Source organism: Arachis duranensis, chromosome 10, assembly GCF_000817695.3.
Source record: "Arachis duranensis cultivar V14167 chromosome 10, aradu.V14167.gnm2.J7QH, whole genome shotgun sequence".
Lineage (NCBI taxonomy): Eukaryota > Viridiplantae > Streptophyta > Magnoliopsida > Fabales > Fabaceae > Arachis > Arachis duranensis.
Genome location: NC_029781.3, coordinates 71,009,840 through 71,016,107, shown reverse-complemented (window position 1 = coordinate 71,016,107; position 6,268 = coordinate 71,009,840).

Below are 6,268 nucleotides of genomic sequence, written 5' to 3'. Positions count from 1 at the left end.
ATTCTTTTGCGTCTGTCACTAACGCCCAGCCCTCAGGAGTTTGAAGCTCGTCACAGTCATTCAATCCTTGAATCCTACTCAGAATACCACAGACAAGGTTTAGACCTTCCGGATTCTCTTGAATGCCGCCATCAATTCTAGCTTATACCACGAAGATTCCGATTAAAGAATCCAAGAGATAACTACTTAATCTAAGGTAGAACGGAGGTGGTTGTCAGGCACATGTTCATAGTTGAGAATGATGATGATTGTCACGGATCATCACATTCATCCGGATTAAGAACAAGTATTATCTTGGAATGGAAGCAAGCATGATTGAATGAGAAACAGTAGTAATTGCATTAATCCATCAAGACACAGCAGAGCTCCTCACCCCCAGCCATGGGGTTTAGAGACTCATGCTGTGGAAAGTACACAAAGAAAACGTGTAAAGTGTCATGAGGTCATAAGGTACAGATACAATGTCAGAAGATCCTATTAATAGTAAACTAGTAACCTAGGGTGTACAGAAATGAGTAAATGACGTAAAAATCCACTTCTGGGTCCACTTGGTGTGTGCTTGGGCTGAGCATTGAAGCTTTTATGTGTAGAGACGTTTTCTGGAGTTAAACGCCAGCTTTGGTGCCAGTTTGGGCGTTTAACTCCCATCCTTGTGCCAGTTCCGGCGTTTAACGCTGGAATTTCTGTAGGTGACTTTGAGCGCCGGTTTGGGCCCTCAAATCTTGGGCAAAGTATGGACTATTATATATTGCTGGAAAGCCCAGGATGTCTACTTTCCAACGCCGTTGAGAGCGCGCCAATTGGGCTTCTGTAGCTCCAGAAAATCCGCTTCGAGTGCAGGGAGGTCAGAATCCAACAGCATCTGCAGTCCTTTTTGGTCTCGGAATCAGATTTTTGCTCAGGACCCTCAATTTCAGCCAGAAAATACCTGAAATCACAGAAAAACACACAAACTCATAGTAAAGTCCAGAAAAGTGAATTTTAACTAAAAACTAATAAAAATATACTAAAAACTAACTAAATCATACTAAAAACATACTAAAAACAATGCCAAAAAGTATACAAATTATCCGCTCATCAGTATGAAATGTTCTCAATGAAGGAAGGAGAATCGATAGATGAACTGTTTGAAAGATTCAACATCATCATCAATGGCTTGGATGCTATGGGGATCACATATCCTGGATTTGTGCTTGTGAGGAGAATTTTGAGAAGTCTCACAAAAGAGTGAGAAACTAAGGCAATAGTGATATCTAAGAGTAGTGGTCCTGATTCTATGACTTATGATGACTTGAGAGGAAATTTACTTGCCTTTGAAAACACATATTTGAAAAAAGATTCAAAAAGAAAAGGAATAGCTCTCAAATCTATTACTAACCCTCCGAATGATGAATCCAGTGATAACTCTTCTGAAAATGAATTTGTTTTATTTGCAAAAAAATTCAGGAAAATGGTGAAATTGAAGGAAATAAGCAAACAAAGTGGCTCACGGAAACCAAAGAAAGACTTCAGTAAAGTGATCTGCTACAACTGCAAAGAGGCTGGGCACTTCAAATCCGATTGCCCAAAGTTGAAGAAGGAGGAGAAGCCAAAGAAAGGAAGGAAGAAAAGATTGATGGCTTCTTGGGAAGACTTGGAAAATGACTCAGAAGAAGATGAAGAATCAGAAACCAAGTCTCAACCGTGCCTTATGGCTGATCACGTTGAACAGGTAGTATTTCATAATCCTGACATTGAAGATCTTCATCTTATGATTGATCATCTTTCTGAAAAAACCAGATGCTTCCTACGTGAAAACCAAGATCTTGAATCACAAATCACTATTCTTAAAGCTAAAAATGGTTTTTTCAAAGATAAATTAATGAAGGTTGAAATTGCTGTTGAACTTGTTGAAGAAAACAAGCAGTTAAAAGCTCAACTTAAAAGCTGTGAATACCACCATTCTGTGACCGCAAATCTGAACTACTTTGAGGAAAATGATTGGTTGCATAAAGAGATAAGAAGGCTTAAAGAAGACTTAGCCAACTTTACTCAAAGTTCTGAAAATCTAAATCAACTCTTGACTAGTCAAAAACCTCTTTATGATAAAGCTGGTTTGGGTTTTCATAAAGCCTTAAAATCTGTTAAAAAAACCTTGTTTTACCAAATTGGCATCCTCTTCAAATGATACAAGGTTTCAAAACCCAACAAGCTTTAGTAAACGGCAGCTCCAAGGTTTTGTAGATTTTGCAATCGGAGTGGTCATTTTCCCATTCAATGTTTTTTTATTGAAAGAATGATTAAAAACAAAGTTTGTAAAATTGTTTGTGATTACAGTGCTTTGGGACAAAGAAGATGGTTTAACGTCAAAGGATCCAAAAATATTTGGATACCTAAGGTCACTTAAGTTTATTTTGTAGGTTTGCCTAGCATCCAAGCGGAAGGACAATATGTGGTACATGGATAGTGGATGTTCTAGGCATATGACCGGAAAGGCAACCTTCTTCATTAAGCTTGATGAATATGATGGAGGGTTTGTCACTTTCGGTGATAATGGTAAAGGAAAGATAGAGGCCATAAGTAAAGTTGGTAAGAGCTTTTCTTCTTTCATAAATGATATTCTACTTGTTGATAGGCTGAAACACAATTTACTAAGCATTAGCCAATTATGTGATCTTGTTTATAAAGTTATTTTTAGAAAATTGGACTGCTTAGTTGTGTGTGAAAAATCTGGAGAAATCTTGTTTGAAGCTAAAAGGTATAATAATGTGTATGGATTAACTCTTGAGGATTTAAAAGATCAAAAGGTGACATGTTTTACATCACTTGAATCTGAAAAATGGCTTTGACATAAGAAATTGGGTCATGCAAGCATGTACCAAATTTCTAAGCTTGTTAAGAAGAACTTAGTGAGAGGAATTTCTAATATCAAATTTGATAAGGATATTACTTGTGATGCTTGTCAATTAGGCAAACAAGTAAAATCCTCTTTTAAACCTAAAGATGGAATTCCACTAAAAGGCCATTAGAAATGTTGCATATTGATCTTTTTGGTCCCACTAGAACTCAAAGTTTAGGAGGTAAACATTATAGTTTGGTGGTGTTGGATGACTACTCTAGATTTGGTTAGGTACTCTTCTTTGCTCATAAGAATGATGCTTTCCATGCTTTTTCATCTCTTTGTAAAAGAATTCAAAATGAAAAAGATTTGAAAATTGCCTACTTGAGAAGTGAGCATGGAAAAGAGTTTGAAAATCATGAGTTTGAAAAATTTTGTGATGATTTTGGAATTGCACATAATTTTTCATATCCTAGAACTCCTCAACAAAATGGGGTAGTTGAAAGAAGGAATAGAAGCCTTCATGAAATGACTAGGGCTATGCTTTGTAAAAATGATATTCCAAAATTTTTGTGGGCTGAACCTGTGAATACAGCTTGCTATATTTTGAATAGGACTATCATTCGAAAAGGATTAAAGAAAACTCCTTATGAGCTATGGAAAGGAACCCCACCTAATATTAAGTATTTCCACATTTTTGGATGCAAGTGCTTTGTAATTAACAATAAAAAAACCTTGAAAAATTTGATCCAAAATCCTATGAAGGAATGTTTGTTAGATACTCCACCACTAGCAAGGCATTCAGAATTTACCTCAATGAACATAAGATCATAGAGGAATCCATACATGTGTCATTTTGTGATACTAATTCAATTCCCAGTGCCATTTTAGATCATGATACAGGAAGTAAAGCTGATGTGAACCATCAACCAAGTCAAGAAAATTCCAACACTATCCCAAATAAAGAACCTATCCGTCCAGAAATGTCTCATCAGGATGGAGGAGACATTTCAGTTTTGTCTCCTGAACCAGTCAGAGAATCCAGAAAAGACCAGTCTGCTGAAGCTCATCAAGGAAAAACCTTACTTTGAAGGCGAAGAGATTGGAAGTCTTTGAAGGGTTGTCCTCATGATTTTATCATTGGTGATCCTTCCCAAGGTGTAACCACAAGATCCTCAACCAAGAAGCAAGCCAAAACAAAGCAATGTTGCTTTCTTGTCCCAGATGTAGCCTCTCAATGTGAAGCAAGCTCTTGAAGACCCCTCTTGGGTCAAAGCCATGGAAGAAGAGCTAGCTCAATTCGAAAAGAATGAGGTTTGGACACTTGTATCCAATCCAAATGGTAAGAAAGTAACCGATACAAAGTGGATCTTTAAAAATAAATTGGGTGAGGATGGTAGTGTTATTTGTAACAAGGCTAGATTAGTGGCCCAAGGTTACGATCAAGAAGAAGGCATTGATTTTGATGAGTCTTTTGCTCCGGTAGCAAGAATGGAAGCAATTAGGTTGCTTCTTGCCTATGCTGCCCATAAGGGCTTTAAAATGTTTCAAATGGATGTTAAATGTGCTTTCCTTAATGGCTTTATAGATAGAGAAGTATTTGTGGCACAACCCCCCGATTTTGAAAATAAAGAATTTCCAAATCATGTTTTTCAACTTTCAAAGGCTCTTTATAGTCTTAGGCAAGCTCCAAGAGCTTGGTATGAAAGGCTTATTGCCTTCTTATTGGAAGATCACTTTCAAAGGGGTACCACCGATACTATTTTATTTATCAAAGTATCTAATGATAACATTCTTCTTGTTCAAGTTTATATGCTTTATTTATCGAAGTATCTAATGATAACATTCTTCTTGTTCAAGTTTATGTGGATGATATAGTGTTTGGATCGACCAATGAATCATTGTGTGAAGAGTTTGGAAAACTCATGACTAGTGAGTTTGAAATGAGTTTAATGGGAGAACTAACTTTCTTTCTTGGTCTCCAAATTAAACAAACTTCTATTGGCATTTTTATTTACCAGGGAAAATATGCAAAAGAATTAATCAAGAAATTTGGCCTAGAAAAATCCAAACCTATGGGAACACCTATGCATCCAAATACTAAACTTGAAAAGGATGAAAGTGGCAAAGATGTGGATGAGACACGGTATAGAGGAATGATTGGCTCACTTATGTATCTTACTTCCTCTAGGCCGGATATTGTCCAAAGTGTGGGTGTATGTTCAAGGTTTCAATCTCATCCAAAAGAATCCCATCTTTCATCCATCAAAAGAATCATTTGATATATTAAGGGAACATCAGATTATGGCTTATGGTATCCAAAATCTGATGACTTTTGTGCAGTAGGTTTTTGTGATGCAGATTATGCGAGAGATCGGGTGGATAGAAGGAGCACCTCCGGCATGTGTTGCTTCCTTGGAAGCTCACTAAACATGTGGTCAAGCAAGAAAAAAGCCACAGTTGCTCTATCCACGACTGAATAAGAAACAAGCCACAGTTGCTTTATCCACAGCTGAAGCTAAATATATATCTACCTCTACTTGTTGTTCACAATTAATTTGTTCAAAAACTCAGTTAGAGGATTATAAATTGAAAATCAATAGCATACATTTATTTTGTGATAATATGAGTGCTATAAACATATCTAAAAATCCTGTTCTGCACTCTAGAACTAAGCACATTGAAATTAGATATCATTTTATTAGAGAACATGTGCAAAAAGGTACTATTGATGTTCAATTTGTGAAATCCGAAGAACAACTTGCTGATATATTCACTAAACCTTTGTGTGAGGATAGGTTCTGTTTATTGAGGAACAGTTTGGGTATGTTGGATTTGAATTCTGTTGATTAATTGTGATTTTTGATGAATCTGTTTGTTTTGTCTCGTAGGAAGGGAGGAGACAAATTTGAGGACGTGATGAACACAGGCTATGATACAGGGGGAGACTGAACTTGATGCTAATAAACTTGGGCACAACCAATCCTTCTTTGACCTTCTCCATGACTTTGGCCTATTTTGAGTTCCTCATTTTTAAATAATTCTTTTTGGGAAGTTATCACATCATATCTTGTAGGAAGGAGTTCTTGTCAAATCATAATCTTTTCCCTTACTATCTCCCTTAATTCAAGGAACAAAACATACAATTACTTTTTTATTTAAAAAAAACCTTCCTTGTTGATAATTGTTCTATTAAATGATCATATTCTAATAAACCTCTCTCCACTCAGCATTTAATGCGGTTACTCCCTCTCTCCACAAACCACCCTCTTTGGCCATCCCTTCACATTCTCACCGTCTACTTCTTTCTCTCTCATTATGAAAAAGAAGGTAGCGCTTAGGAAAAGCAGCCGAATCCCACATTCCAAAATTTCTCCATCTTCTTCTACTCCTCACACTCACACTCATATCCACATTCACTCCACTTCATCCTCATCCCCCTCTTCACAT